This window comes from Pleurodeles waltl, chromosome 7 (assembly GCF_031143425.1).
Source record: "Pleurodeles waltl isolate 20211129_DDA chromosome 7, aPleWal1.hap1.20221129, whole genome shotgun sequence".
In the NCBI taxonomy this organism is placed as follows: domain Eukaryota; kingdom Metazoa; phylum Chordata; class Amphibia; order Caudata; family Salamandridae; genus Pleurodeles; species Pleurodeles waltl.
Genome location: NC_090446.1, coordinates 1028295271 through 1028311745, shown reverse-complemented (window position 1 = coordinate 1028311745; position 16475 = coordinate 1028295271). Strand labels below are relative to the sequence as shown.

Sequence of the window (16475 nt, the reverse complement as noted above, 5' to 3'; positions counted from 1 at the left end):
GCGTCCTCGACTCTCTCCTGCAAGGTTTCTACTTGTTGTTGCAATTGTTCAATAGCATTTTTATTTTCCTTGTGGGCAGGGAGGATATCAGTTACGTTTGATTCCGTCTGCTTTCGTCTGTCTGCTAGTTTTTTTTAATCATCTTTGAGGATACTCAATTCCATTGTGATAGAGCCCTGTCTCTGTTCTATCGCCTGTCTCGATTCCCTAATTTCTTGTAGAATGACATCCAGTTTATCCATCGGGCTGTCTGCTGGGGGGGCCGACATCATATTTCCAGAGGCCGAAGTCTCCACACCTTCAAGATGTTTGCCCTTGGTGCGGCCCATACTCTGGTCTATATGTCGTGTGACCGATCCAGGGCAGTCAGCGCCTTCCGACTCACTTCCCGCTCATAGTGCGTTTTTCACCCAGTAGCGTCACTATCCCCAAAATCTCAGTCTATACACTACCTTTTTGGTGGGAAACTCAGGTTAAGAAAAAGGCACGTAGGAGTTATCACTGGTTCTGGTCCTCATCTGGTTTTAGCCCCATGACCTTCGCATATTGTTAGGTGCGCTGTTACGTGGGATGTGTGACTTTGCCATTTATAAAATCGGAGCTAGGTCTCTGCGTTTCACCTCTTGATTTGTTCTTTAGCCGGTGAGGACACCAGTGCCTCTTCTTCCTCACACGTTATCTTTGTGCCATGTTTCGTAGTGCATGTTACCCCATAAGTGGAGGGGGTCCCAGCTTCTAGCGCAAAGCAGGCCGTAGTGTCGCAGCCCAGACTCCCACTTCTAGGATTGTCCGCGGCTGTATTTTCGGCAAGCCCCACTCACCGGGTCAATTCGCCGGTCCGGCGAATCTTGTATCTGGCTTTGTTTTTCTTCCTATTGGGCCCAGCTCCGCAAAGGCCCTGGCCGCGTCCGCATCCTGGCTCTCGGTGTGTGCATCGCGCAACTGGGGAAGGGTGGGTTCGGGAACAATGGAGGCCTCGGCTCTGCCCCCTAGACCCTTCCGTCCAGCGCCTCTTACCGCTGTGTCTTTGCCACGTCCTCCACTCCCCGCGATGTGCCTCCGATCGGACAGCTGCTGCGTCCAGGCGCGTCTCCTCGTTCGCCAGGCCCGGCTTCTGATCAGGCCCCGTTGTGCACACACAGCGCCGATAGGGTGGTCGCCGACGGTTCAGTGGGTGCTCGGCTTTCGACCCCGACTATCTGTTGGTCTCTTCCTTATGGATGACCCCAACTCAGTACGGATTCACATGATTTTGGCGGGCCCGGACTGGGAGCTCCACTATCAGACGACCGCCATCTTGGGCAGTTAGCCACCCCCCTCCATTTACACAGAGAGCATATGCACTTTAGCACTGGTTAGCAGTGGTAAAATGCTCAGAGTTCAAATGCCAACAAAAACAGGTCAGGAAAAATAGGAGGAAGGAAGCAAAAAGTTTGGGGATGACCATGCAAAAAGGGCCAGGTCCAACAGTGTTCTTTGTACTTAACCATTTGTACGCCTTTCCTTCTAAACCTTTTGATGACATAGGGCCATATGTACAAACACTTTTTCCCATAGACACAGAATGGGGAAAAACCTTTGCTACATCTGGCCCATAATTCCTTATTTTTGCCTAATAATTTATGTGTCTGTCATTCGTACTGGGAACGTTTAGTCCTGAATATTGAACTTGCTTTTAATGTATTAGTGACGAGCCCAAAACGGGGAGCACCAAAGTCGCATAGGGGATTACACCGCTCCCAGTCCCCACCACGCCTGCACTGGCATGGTCACTAAAGATGGTTTGCGCGCTGACATATACATCTCAGCACTTACACAGCATTCACATTTCAAGGCGTCTGAATTCCTAAACAGACAGATTATTAACTTTGAGTTAGCGTCTAAAGGCATTATTTGGCGTATTCTTAATAATTCTGTTACAACAACATTTGTAATGCGTTGTATTTCCTCTTCTTCTTCACATCCAACTCGCCGTGGTAGTATTCTCTTTATTTCCATGACAGCTGCAAAACAAACAGGGTTCTGCCATTAGAAGCTTCCCCTTTAAGGTTGCCGGGGTAACCGCCGTCAGTGAGAGCGAGGCGCATTGACGTCAATGCAGAGTGAGGGATTGGCTGACGCGGAAGCTGTTTCCGGTGAAGGGGCCTTGCTTGCTGCTGAGAAGAGCCGCCGCCCGGTAGAGAAGGGACCGAGGCCGCCCCGAGCCAGCGTCAGCACTGGTGAGTGCACCTACAATGAGTTTGTGTGAAGCAACGGCCCTTCCAGGCCCAAGCCCTCGAGCTCCTCATGGGTCTTGTAAGATGGCGTCATGGTAGGAGAAGGCTGGTTTGTTGGTCCTGGAGCAGGTTCGCACAGAACCCAGTGCTGGTGTTGCACCGTGGTCTTGATCGGCTTGACGAGGGTCTTCTTCTGTGCATTGTAATTGCAAGAGGCTTTGTGTGTGTTTCTGCGTTTTTTGCAAGAACATGGGGGTAATGCGGTGCTGCCTCGAATACAGAGTTCCCGGTTTGCAAAAAACGGTTATGTGTATGGATTCAGGGTTTTCTGGGCCAGTCGATGGGGCCCAAGAAGGAGTGGGAGGGGCACGGGTGCCTGCCAATATAGCATAAAGGGACTTAGGTTTAAGTAGGCCAGGAGTAACGCGCGGGGCGAGGTTGGGCATGTGTTTACACAGGGTCATATGAGGGTATACATCCGTTTGCAAAATGTCATATATGTTTGGGGGTGAAAAAATTATTTGGGTCTATCGGTACAAGTGGCTGTGTCGTCTTCTTCTTTTCTGTATTGAGTCCTATGAGCTGTGGTTCTGCAGAGAGACGTGGGCTTGTAGTTTGCAGAGAGGCCTGCGCGAAAGGTGCCATTTGATTCACATTAGGGCACACAGTGTTCCGATTTTGTAAAATAATTTCTAATATTACGCCTGCAAAGAGTCAGTTGCTACAGCTTCATATAAGTTTTTGAGTAGTAGAATTTTCCCCATATTTGTCGAAGTCGATTGGAAATTATTTCTTTTACAGTGAAAACTAATCGTGGCTCCCGAATGGTGCATTTGTTCAGTAGATATAATCGTAAACCTAGTTATTTATTTTATGTACCCCATGATTCCCTTTAGAGGGAAAAATTTCCGCAATTGAAATATATTTTCACTGTGCAGCTTCCCAACAGATTAGGTTTCAAGTAGTGTTTTCATGTGGCATGTCACTTTACATCTGATGTACATATGTTAGTAGTGGCTGTGCGGGGTAGGCTTGGGTGGAGTTATATGTATCCGTTTTCTCTACCTTCTTCAGTTTCTTTGAACGTTTATTTCATGAGGTAATATTAACAATTTAGCTATATATCTGTTTGCTTGGGCTCTTGTGGGGGGCGGGGACTGCAGGAAATGCAGAGTTCTCTGTAAGTGTGGATCTTGAGGTACTTTCTTGTGGAGGTGCAGGTATGCTGAAGGACCCATATGTAGAGGAGCAAGGTTGTTAGCAGGTTCAGGGTAGGGTCACAGGATTTCTTTGCTGTTTTGGGTGCTAGGCACATAAAGTAGAGGTGGGTGGAACTCATGGAGTTTCACTTTGCAGAAATCCATAGAGTTGCATAAAAACTGAGCGGGGAGATTTCGGGCATGTCACGCTGATTTTCTACTTCCAGGAGCTAGTTCCGGCCTGTAAAATCAGTGTGAAGGGCACCATGCTGTGCACCAGAGGACACTCCTTTCTGCCTCTTGAGTAGATTTTCTACTTGAGCTGTGGCTTTCTCTGCATGAGCGGTCGTGACCTGCCGCAACTGCGTGGTTCAGAAATCTTGCAGTGAGGTGTTCTAGTGCCAGAAAATCGTGGTAGGGAATGAAGATTCTCTTTTGCACTTGCCAACTAAGTTTCAGAACCACACGTTTTATTTAAAAAAAAAAAAAAAAAAAGAATCTCCGTTACACGGCTGGTGGTCGGGTTTTGCTGGAACTCCACGCTCCAAGCGAAATATGGTCACAAATGTAAACTCCGCCGGCGGAAGGGAATAATTCACCCACCTCTAATGGAGAGGTGCAGTGCACGTGGGAAGGACATTTGCAGGAGTTAGCCACACTTTATGAAGGCTTAATCTTGTACATATTCTTTGCGTGGTGGCTTCAGTGTAGCTATTATCATTAGACTTGCAGCATTATTCGTGGCAGCGCAACAAATTCAGAGGCTGTGTAAAGTAGGTATTGCATGTGTGTGTTTTTGTTTTTTGCAGTGGGGACGATTGAATTGATTGATCTGGTGGATCCTCGCCGTGGCTATAGAATTGAACAAATGATATTTTTCCCCTCCCGCGTGTACTAAGGCCAGATTTCCCATTGTCACGATGTGCTCCCAGCAAATGCATTTAGTTTTTTGACAGTCAAAAGGTCCTTTATTTATCTTGATATGCCTCGTGCGTTTCAAATTTTGATAAGCTCTGAAGCATTGTGAATATGAATTGAAGTAACTCCCATGTTTCTAATGTACTCTACTTGTTTTTTTTATAACAATCCTAGTACGAGGGTAGCCCGTTTTAAGTGGCGAGATTCAAAGGCTCCCAGTGAAATGTAGGGCTTGTTTTGACCTCTGATCAGAAAGCAGTGTTTCGGGACTTTACGCAGTATGTAGAAAAAAGAATATGGTTGCGTCAACCTGCAAGGCAGTGCAAGCAGTGGATTATTGGCTACAGGTGCAACTATTTCGATTCAGTTATTGGTGTACATAAACCAGGCGAGCTCTTACTGTATTGGGCTGTGATCTTACTTGACCTATTTATTATGCTCAAACTTTTTTAAAAAATATATATTTTTAAGACATTAAAACTCGAACAGTAAAACCTACATATTTGATTCTTCAACTTTCTTTAGGAGTGCGTACAGACGGTGTTTGTTAAACTTCACATTGCTACTTTTTTTTTTAAACAAAAAAAGGATAACATGGCTGATGCCTAGTTTCAAGAACTATCCTTGTAGATGCCGTTAGAAAAGGTGTATGCATTAAAATAAGGGAGAACATTATTAATTGCGTTTCTGTTTCCTTTTGCCAGGCAATTTAGTACGTGAATCTTAGTTAAACTGAAACTTACCTTTTTAAAAGGTCCAAAAAACTCCATGAAGAAAGCATAATTGCAAATATATTAGCAGACTACTTATCTTTCTAAAGTAGTCTTCAAGTGGAAAAGTATCCAGGTATTTTAAATGGTTTTCATAACAGGAGAACATGAAGACAAGACTGGTTCCAACACCTACGGAGGCTGTGACATTTAGGTGGAACTGTATTCTGCTTGCATTCTAAGTTAATATATGCGATGGGCTAGTTCGAGTTTTGATAGAAGGCTGTAATGGACATTCTCATCAAAGTCTCCTGATAGATTAGATGCCAAGAGTCATTTTATTTCATTCACTAGAAGTAAAGAGACCTTTGTTGGTCGGATTTAGTTGTTAAAACGAACCAGTCAGTACAAGTTAAATGGCCAGTTTTTATGTATTATTTAAAAAATAAATAAAAAAAAATATATATATTACACAAAAGTAGTGAGACTTGAAACACTCAATTGTAATGTCATTTAGTTTACAAGAAGATCAGTAACATTTACATTATGGTATTGAGATCTCGTGTATCGGACATCTTTTGAGCTCTCTGTAGGAAAAAGCCTCTTGTGAATCATACCAAAAAACCTGCCCTCTTGTGAACCGTACCAAAAACCTGTTATAGGTTACCATTGTAACTCATTTGCTTGCTTGCTTCTTCAATAGCTTGCATTCCTCTTCATGTGCTTGTCTAACCCCAGGAATTTAACCTATTTACCGTTTTTTATTGGCTGACTTGTATCCTTCCACTGATCACATTTAAGGAGCTACTTTCTTTTTTTCATTAGACATTCCATGAAAATGCATATGTTTGCTTGCTCTTTCCTTTGTGCTGCTTTCCCTCCCTTCAGCTTCCCCCTTTCCCCTACCGTTGCTTCCGCTATGCCTGTCGTGTTTTTTGTTTTTTATTTTTTAAATAATAAATAAATAAAAATTCTACTGACCCATGTGGTGTTTGCGGGATGATGTGAACATGCGTACATTATGATTTGGTGCTCCTAGTTTTATGGTATTTATTTTCTTATTACATGTCACTCTGTATTCATTTTTATGTTTTCTAATTTTATCTGTACTTATCCAGATTTATTTGGGGTTTCATGAAAAAAAGAAGTATATTTTCACATCTATTTAACTGAATAATGTGTACCGGTATTTGAAGGCCTAACTTGTATTTTCGGTTTTTATTCACGTTTATTTAAAAATAAATGCAGGCAGGAAGAAGGCTTTCTGTCTGCATTCATTTATTAAAAAAAAAAAAAAATCTATAAAAAATGGAAAACAGAACCTTAATCATGATGCATAATGACATGGCCACATGCACCATTAGTATCTTACTTACATTTTCAGTTTTTTTTTTTTTCCCCCATTGCTGCACAGCAGCAGAGCCAATAAATCAACAAGGCAAGACTTACTGGTGTTGCCCGTACTTGTTTTAGTAAGTAATTAGGTAATGCCCCTACTCCAGTTTGCTTATTTGCTTCTCGCATGTTGAAGCTCCACTTCCTTTCTTCAGTCCGTGATACATGACTTGCACTTTCTCTGTTCTTTGCCCTCCTCTTTAATTTTTTTTTTTTTTTACAGTCTTGCTTGGCAGTTCACCTGTCGCCAGGCAATTGTATAAGCCTCACTTGAGAGAGACTTTGGCTCCACCAACATGTTGGGAGCCAGGAGTACGTTTTGATTGTGCATAAGTTGTGTGTTTCCACAAGAACGTGTTTGTCTTCCACACAGCTGTGATTTAGTTTGTTTATCCAGCTGCCTGAGGTTGAAATTTCAGGGCCACACGCATGACATTGTTAGTCTATTTAAAGTGTTTTAGCTAACTAATTGATGGTTTTCTCTGGCAGCAGCACACGTGCTAGGAGGATACATGAATGTTCAGGTCTGGTTTAACAGATCAGCTGTCAACCGACCTTTTAACCTTCACTAATGTTATGCATTTCTACGCTTCCGTACAAATACATATCCGTTGCCATGCTATTTGTTTGAAATGGTTTACATTACCATAGAATATTCTTTTAAAGACCAAACTGTTGGCATTGCTAATGCTTGTTTTAACGTATAGCTATGCCGTTGTCTCACTTCCTGCAATATTTGTTTACATATGTTAAAACTTGGTAACAAGCTGTGGAAACAATTTGCAACACTGCATTTATACAAAAGCTAGATTTTACTAAAATGCATAGTTATATTTAGCTAAGTGAGTTGTCGTAAGTGCAATAGATGGCAAGTGATTTTACCATGATTTTGATTAACCTTTAGGAAGACAAATGTTTAATGGTCATTAATCAAATCTAGTCAGGCTGGAAGTGAGGGAGGAAAGAGGGCCCAATGAGAGAGTGATGTGTATAAATGAGGATAGACAGATGAGGAAGGGCACATGAATTCAATAAATAAACTGATAACAAAAAATCATCAATTTGCTAGGTAGTGAGATAAGGCACTCATAATTCCAAAAGAATACTTAATGGAATGAAAGTTGGATTGAAGAATCTGAACAGGAAAATCAACAATGAAAGAACTAGTTTTGATGACCATTTTGTAATTTCTTAATGTTATATAGTTCTTGCTGATATGATGACTGGCTTTTCAACATTGTTATTGATTAAAATGAAGGTTCTAGTTATGTGGATCAGTAGCACAATAAATATAGATGGAAGGAAAATGGAGATTTCCTAATGAAGCAATATCTTGTAATCAGGATGAAGGAAGTACATTTGATGTACTCAAGAAATGTAGGTGGATGCAGCAATATGCCTTTTAAGCCTCTGCCTTGCTTTCTGCACAACCAAATGCAGGGTATTAATCTTGAAACAATCTTCAGTTTTAGGTAATCGTAGAACTGGCTATTTACCACTATAATCTATGTAATACGGACCCTTTGCAGCACTTTATACGTTGTAGAATCTAGTGTGAGGGACTAGAGGCATCATATTACGGCAAAAAAAACAAAAAACAATTGCTTTTAAGTTTGTCATTAACATCCTGGCTTTGGTGATTGTACAACTGTGATAGTCAGCCCTGGATGCTAATCTATTTGGCTCTGATTTATTTTACAAGAATAACACACATGTCCTGTCCTACCTTACTTCAGATTGAGATGAGAGAGGTATCATTGGCAATGAGAGCATCTCCCTTTCCAAATGTACCCTTCTCTAGTGGATCACTGCTTGGGGAGTCCCGCAGGAGGGTGATTTCAGGGGAGGTGGGGGAGCGGCCCCCACAGGGGGTGGAAAGCCCACTAGACCCAGGGATTATTTTTTTTTTTTACTTATGCAGGTGGGAGCTGCCCAAAATGGACATGCTAATGCCCCCCACCCCTCCCCAGACAGTCTTTCTGCCCCTCCCCGGAGAACATAATGGGATCTGCGGTGGTGGGGGGAGGGTGGCAGAAAACATACTAGAACCCAGTGATCTTTTATTTATATATATATATATATATATATATATATATATATATAGGGTGGCGGTTGCCCACAATGTGCATGCAAGTCCCCTCCTCTCCAGAAGACACAAACTGTCCTTTTGCCCCACCCAGCCCCCTACCAAGGGGGGGGGGAGGGGATTGAGGGGTTTACTACCATATATATTATTATATCTTCCACTAGACACACGGGATTTTTTTTTTTGTTGTATAAAAGATGGGTAGGAGGCTGCCCACAATGGGCATGCCAATGCCCCCACATTCCCCCAGACATAACTGAGAATATTATTTCTGCCTCCCCTGGGGACAGATGTGAGTTTATTACCCCTAATCTGCTGCGGGAGAGGGGGCCAAAATGCCCGCTAGACACCAGGATTTATATATATTTTTTGTTGTAATTTTAAGAGGAGTAGGAGGCTGCCCAGAATGGGCATGCCAATGCCCCCTGCCTTCAGACACAAATGAGAACAGTCTTTCTGTCTCCTTGGGTGGGGTGGGGGGGACAGATGGGAGCAGTTACCCTCATCTGCTACCTACAACGCGATAGAATGCCCACTGGACACCAAGGATTTCTTTTTATTTGTATCGGTGATGGTTGCCCAGCAAGGGCATGCCAACACAAAAAAAAAAAAAATAGGGAAACAGTCTTTCTCACCCCCTCCTCCCCCGGGGAGGGATGGGGGGCAGATGGAGCAAAGATGGAGCACCTGTCCCCAGTGGGTAGTAGAAAGCCCACTGGACACCAGGAAATACTTTTTATTTGTCACAGTGGGGACTGTCCACCATGAGCATGTCCTTGCCCCCTCACCCGGGCCCATTAGACAGTAGGGATTACTTATTTTCTCTAGTGGCTAGGGGCTGCCGAGCATGGGCATAGCCAGGCCCTCACCCCTTCAAAAATGGGTAAAAGTCTTTCTGCTTCCCTGCGGACTAAAGCATTTGACACCAGTGGCAAGCAAAAAGATATTTGATTTTGTTGAGTTTTTTTGTTTTTACAAATTAGGCCAGGAGAGTTTAGCTAAATCACAGTATCATCCCACTTGCAGCAGTAAACAGCTGCACTTTTTGGGCTTGAGTAGGCTGCCACATGGGGAAAAACCTACCAGACCCAGACAATTCTGAAAACTGGACATCTGGGGGAGTCTATGGTGGTGTGCTTCACATCTATCACACACCCTCCTTACCAACAGTGCCCTGCAAACCTCCTAAAGTGACTAAAATCACACATTTTCACTGTATTTCTGTGCCATATTCTTCCAGAAACAAACCACCAATTTCCTACCACCTAGCGTTCCCCCTCGGTCTCCTGATGACAATGATACCTTGCTTGTGTGGATGCCCAAAGCCGTCTCTGCCTAAAAAGGTATTTAAAAAAAAAAAAACTGTCCCTTTTGACCTGCTTTGGTTCCCTTTCAAACTATACACGTTTTTGGTCTTTCTGTCGCAGGTACTTACTTGGCCCATCCACACAAGTTAGACATCATTTTTATCGGGTGACCGAGTGGAATGCTGAGTGGTAGGAAATTCGTGGCTCCCCTCAGATTCTAGAACTTTCCATCAAGGAAGTTTGAGTAAAATGTGTGTTTGTGTGTTTTGGTTTGCAAGGGATTTTCAGTAGAAAAATGTTGGTGAGAGCCACAAAAGTCACCCCTCCCTGGATCTCACTAGGAGTCTCGTTTTCAAAAACATACAGGTTTGGTAGGTTTTCCTAGGTGCCAGCCAAGGTTGACCTAAACACCACAGCTATCCGCTTCTCAAAAAAACAGATCAATTTTGCATGGAAAAATCTGATGTATCCATGTTGCGTTTTAGGCTGTTTCCTGTCCCAGGCACCAGGCTTACCCACACAAGTGAGACAACATTTTTATTGGAAGGCTTAAGGAAATACAGAATAGTAGAACAAGTGTTATTACCAATTGCATTTCTCTGCATCTGTGTCTTCCAAATGTAAGGCAATGTGTAAGAAAGAAGTACGTTTGAGAAATACTCTCCAAATCACATGCTAGTATGGGTACCCACAACTTCAGAGATGTGCAAATCGCCCCTGCTTCTGAACTCCATATCTTGTGCCTATTTCGGAAATACATTGGTTTCCTTGATACCTACTTTTCACTACTTATATTTTACCATATGAATTGCTGTGTACCTGGTACACAATGAAAAACCATAGCAAGGTGCAGCTCAGTTATTGGCTGTCGGCACCTCGGGTTCTTGGTGAACCTACAAGCCCAATATATCCCTGTGACCAGAAGGGTCCAGTGGATGTAACAGTATATTGGTTTCGAAAATCTGCCGTAGTTAGAAAGAGTTACAGATGAAAGTGTAGACACAAATGGCTGTTTGTTTATTTATTTTATTTTTTAAAATCTCAATTTCAATATTTTTCTTATTTCAGCTATTCCTTTCTATCGGAAAACCTTGAAGGATGTACACAAATGACCCCTTGCTGAATATATAATTTAGTTTATTATTCAGAAATTTATAGCTTTCTGCAGAGGTGTGGAATTTAATAAAATGCTTACTTGTCCAAGAGACAGGTTGCTTCATAAATCTACTTTTCCCTTTGGTGCCATGTAGTGTGGCGATAAATTATGAGAGCTCTGATTATAGCCTCTAGGATTATGCCTTGCTAATTTTATAGTAGGGCTTGAATGCGAGCAGTTTCGAGCCCTACGGTAGGAATTTCCTTATTTTGCCACTTACACAAATCTACATACTGGGGCTGGAGGAAGCAGTAGTTCCAGCGCTGGAATGCCTGAGTCTGTGCAAAACCTACTAAAATAAATGTTTTAAGGATTTTCACCGGCTCATCTCTAATCTTTTCCCGTATCGATAGAAGGTGGGAATGTGCTACTGACAAGGGGAAGTAGCTGTTCTTCCAGGGTTGGCGAAAAAGTGATTGGAGGGAAAGTGAACTTGTAACTGCTCAGTAGATTTTTGCATGAGCAAATCTACACATCCACATTTGCTAGTACTAAAATACAGTTCACAAATGCATTCTAGGAGTACGTTTTCCTTGTCTGCTTCTGTAAATTCTTGTGAATTCATAAAAGCCTCTAATGCAAAGACATACCATGGGTGCACTTTTGTGACCTTCTTTAAGAATTGGGCCCTCGTTAAGGTCTGGCGTTAACCAACACATTTTGTTTTTATTAAAATTCTATTTCTCTCTCTGTCCCTCTGTTGACTGGCTTTACTGTGAGTGATAACATTCTGCTCTTCCACAAGGAGCATATTGGCTCACAAAGTAGTTTTGTTCAGTGCCAGGAACTACTGTGCCAATGTCTGGTACAATTTGTGAGGGCCTGGCAAGCCCCTCAACACAAACGAGTCATATCAAAACAAGACATGCATTGACAAAGCCAAAAGTCTGGCCACCAATGTCGGATCGGTTGGCGTTGCCAGTGCTTGTTTATTTTCATGTTTCCCATATTCTTGTTGAAAGTGGGTATACTTTTTTCCATTAGGAATATTTTTGGGAAATACTAGGATGCATCAAATCAGTTTACTAAATGATGTTTAAAAGAGATACTACCTATAATTTCGCAGTATTTTAGAAAAAATTTTTTTTCTTACTTGCATTTTTTTCTGAACATTTTATTTTGAAAGAAAGTAATCATCAATATTGCTTAGAAGCTGCTGCAAACATTTGCATCTAATCAGAGCATTATACATAGCCTCATATTGTTAAACTTTTCAAACGTGTGTACACACACATTTGTTTTTACGGGAACCGCTGTCGTTAGTGCAGTGTGATCTTACAATGTTTACTTATATTGTTCACTCTAATAATAAGGGCTCTGCATTAATAAACCATAAATACAAGTTTAATCAGCATTGACATTAGACACATATTACCTCAACTGCAGACAGTTCTCTTCCCTATAAACTGGCAGCCAAAGGGTTTGGGCGTTGGGCTATAGTAATTCTACACCACTGGCTTTCTGGTATCCACCATTGGTTTCACACCCACTACTGCCACTAACTGGGAAGAGGTTGAAAGCACAAAACATACGAAAAATGGACCATGTCTCTGTAAAATGCCCAAAAAGTTGAAATGTGGTTTCCTGATTCAAGGCTGTCTGTTCCTGAAAGATGGTGATTTGAGTATTGCAAACCCTTTGTGGGTGCCATTTGCAGGTATAAGCCTGGAGACTTTCTTCTGCAGCACCTTTCCGCCATTTTGTCCCCCCCCCCCCCCAAAAAAAAAACCCTCAAATTTAGCTATATTTTGCCCATTGTCTCGGTTCCCTCATGGGAATCCCCAAACCCACAGTACCTTTAGAATCCCCAGAATGTTGGGGGGGGGGGGAAAACAAATTTGGCTTGGATACCTTATGTGGGCGAAAAGTTATGGCGGTCCAAGAGTGAACTACCCAAATAGATACAAAAAGGCTTAGCGGGGGTGTGGCCTTACAGCAAAGGGGTTAAGGAGCTTTTCTATTCGTTAGTCTTGAATGACTCTTGTGCCTTTTTTTTTTTCCTGACGAATTCCGTAGTCTGTCTAGACGGAACCCCCTCATCATTAGAATAAGTTTGTGGGCTTAGTTCCAAGTCCAATAAAGTAATTATTATATGGCACGTACTTTTGAAAAAATAATAATTTGCCAAGACTGTATGTCAAAATTAAAAGCTTGTGAAATGTGACTATTTAGGAAAAATTACAGTTGGGAGCAAAATATTAAATTTGTAGCTGCCATATTTAGAAAGTTAGTGACTTATATTAATTAAATCATACAGATATGACCCACACATCTACAAACTTGGTGTGTACTTCTCAGTTGAATTAACTTACAGAAACATCATTCACAGCTAGCGGGATAACACACTGTACCTCAATGCTAGTAGCGAAACATTTTTTTCCTGTAGCGACATTATGCAGTTGAATCAGGAAACTTGTAATACCATTTATAATATTATGCACCTTTTTACTGTCATAAACTGTTGCGATCTACTGTTAACCAGCAGTGCAGCAAGCACCACGGGCTGTATTTAAAGAATCAGACATATCATTTAAAACAGAACATGTGGTCTGCTTAGTAAGGTAAGTTCTCCGCCGGTGTTAAAAAGAATGGCTTCAGAAAAGGAAATACCTGGGGATTTTGTACCAATGTAGGTGAACGTTGTCGTGGTTATTTCAACAGCGTATTGTGGAAAAAGTATCCTAAATGTAAATATATAGGACCGCTTTCAATGCAGACTTGGTCTGTTGTGACATTTGAAAATTACCTCATCATGAAATGTGTTTAGACAAAAGTTGAGGGAAAAAAAAAAGTCACTCCTTTAACCACATAATGAATAATGCTCCTCTGGATTTTGGTCTTTGTATAAACTGAGCATTCTGAATGTATTGGCATCCTACCAATTAAACATTAAGTCTGATTGTAATGAAAGATATGAGCTTTCCTAGTTCTTGTCTCCGCAGTCATGGACTTCATATCCTGAAGAGCGTTCATCCAGCCAGTTCATTCATCCATCCTTGTTGCAGCTACCCTTTTAGAATCTGACAACAGGCATCTTTTGTAGTTTGTTGTGATCGCTAATGTTATCTGTATGGAGGAGTAACCTTTCGTGGAGGGTTACAGTCTGCGAGTAGTTCTACAATAATTTTCAGTTTTACACGGATAGAATAAACTAGTCTCTGGGGAGTGGAAAACGTATCTTCCAATGACTGCTAAAACGGATGTAAAGATCCCTCCACACCCCCGCTCAAATATTGTTGCATTGTCTGTTGGTGGCGAAAACATCAAATTCATACCGATGAGCATTGTGCATGTTGGATTTCTTGGCAGATTTTCATAGCTGCCCGTCCATTTCATTGGTTCGGAGCTTTGCTTCTGCACTCCCAGTAAATGTAGAAATAATTTGTACCAGTCTTGTTTTCACAGTCTGGGACATTACAGTTGACGTTACAGAGGCATTGATGGCTCTGTAATAAAATCCGAGGACTGTCTGAATGGTGATCTGTACAAAGAAGCTATTTTGTAGGCTGTGTTTCCTTCTAAAACATCATGACCTAATACATTAGTAGAACATCTGGCTCTTCAACATTGAATTTCTGCCGAATTAATACAGGGAGTGCAGAATTATTAGGCAAATGAGTATTTTGACCACATCATCCTCTTTATGCATGTTGTCTTACTCCAAGCTGTATAGGCTCGAAAGCCTACTACCAATTAAGCATATTAGGTGATGTGCATCTCTGTAATAAGAAGGGGTGTGGTCTAATGAAATCAACACCCTATATCAGGTGTGCATAATTATTAGGCAACTTCCTTTCCTTTGGCAAAATGGGTCAAAAGAAGGACTTGACAGGCTCAGAAAAGTCAAAAATAGTGAGATATCTTGCAGAGGGATGCAGCACTCTTAAAATTGCAAAGCTTCTGAAGCGTGATCATCGAACAATCAAGCGTTTCATTCAAAATAGTCAACAGGGTCGCAAGAAGCGTGTGGAAAAACCAAGGCGCACAATAACTGCCCATGAACTGAGAAAAGTCAAGCGTGCAGCTGCCACGATGCCACTTGCCACCAGTTTGGCCATATTTCACAGCTGCAACATCACTGGAGTGCCCAAAAGCACAAGGTGTGCAATACTCGGAGACATGGCCAAGGTCAGAAAGGCTGAAAGACGACCACCACTGAACAAGACACACAAGCTGAAACGTCAAGACTGGGCCAAGAAATATCTCAAGACTGATTTTTCTAAGGTTTTATGGACTGATGAAATGAGAGTGAGTCTTGATGGGCCAGATGGATGGGCCCGTGGCTGGATTGGTAAAGGGCAGAGAGCTCCAGTCCGACTCAGACGCCAGCAAGGTGGAGGTGGAGCACTGGTTTGGGCTGGTATCATCAAAGATGAGCTTGTGGGGCCTTTTCGGGTTGAGGATGGAGTCAAGCTCAACTCCCAGTCCTACTGCCAGTTCCTGGAAGACACCTTCTTCAAGCAGTGGTACAGGAAGAAGTCTGCATCCTTCAAGAAAAACATGATTTTCATGCAGGACAATGCTCCATCACACGCGTCCAAGTACTCCACAGCGTGGCTGGCAAGAAAGGGTATAAAAGAAGGAAATCTAATGACATGGCCTCCTTGTTCACCTGATCTGAACCCCATTGAGAACCTGTGGTCCATCATCAAATGTGAGATTTACAAGGAGGGAAAACAGTAAACCTCTCTGAACAGTGTCTGGGAGGCTGTGGTTGCTGCTGCACGCAATGTTGATGGTGAACAGATCAAAACACTGACAGAATCCATGGATTGCAGGCTTTTGAGTGTCCTTGCAAAGAAAGGTGGCTATATTGGTCACTGATTTGTTTTTGTTTTGTTTTCGAATGTCAGAAATGTATATTTGTGAATGTTGAGATGTTATATTGGTTTCACTGGTAATAATAAATCATTGAAATGGGTATATATTTTTTGTTTGTTAAGTTGCCTAATAATTATGCACAGTGATAGTCACCTGCACACACAGATATCCCCCTAACATAGCTAAAACTAAAAACAAACTAAAAACTACTTCCAAAAATATTCAGCTTTGATATTAATGAGTTTTTTGGGTTCATTGAGAACATGGTTGTTGTTCAATAATAAAATTAATCCTCAAATACAACTTGCCTAATAATTCTGCACTCCCTGTAGACTTTGCAGTCTACTCAGTACAGTTGCTGTTGTACGCAAACTAGGGCATTTATATATTTTTTTTTTCCTATAATCACATGACACATCAGTGATGTTATATATGTCATATGTGATGTTATAAGCACTACATACATGTACTTTTAGGCTTTATAGCACAACTGAAGTTTTTCCATCGAATTTCATATACAGTTTGTATAGCATTGAATGATATGAGTTTGTGTTATTTGTAGATGTGTATGTCTAGGTCAGTGATACCCAGCCACACCACAAATTATCACTTTTGATTTGATGTTAACCATCTTACTCCACTGTTCTGTAAATGTATTGTTTCTAAT

The 16475-nt window shown here is 41.8% G+C and overlaps 1 protein-coding gene across 1 annotated transcript in view; it reads left to right on the top strand.

Annotated features, from left to right (window-relative positions):
- Nucleotides 1-2069: 2069 nt before the first annotated feature.
- Nucleotides 2070-16475, top strand: part of PRKAR1A (protein kinase cAMP-dependent type I regulatory subunit alpha) — a 252595-nt gene continuing 238189 nt past the window's right edge. Inside the window, exon 1 of the mRNA XM_069199844.1 lies at nt 2070-2219. The gene's annotated coding sequence lies outside the window, so the exon portion shown is untranslated. The remainder of the gene's footprint in view (nt 2220-16475) is intronic.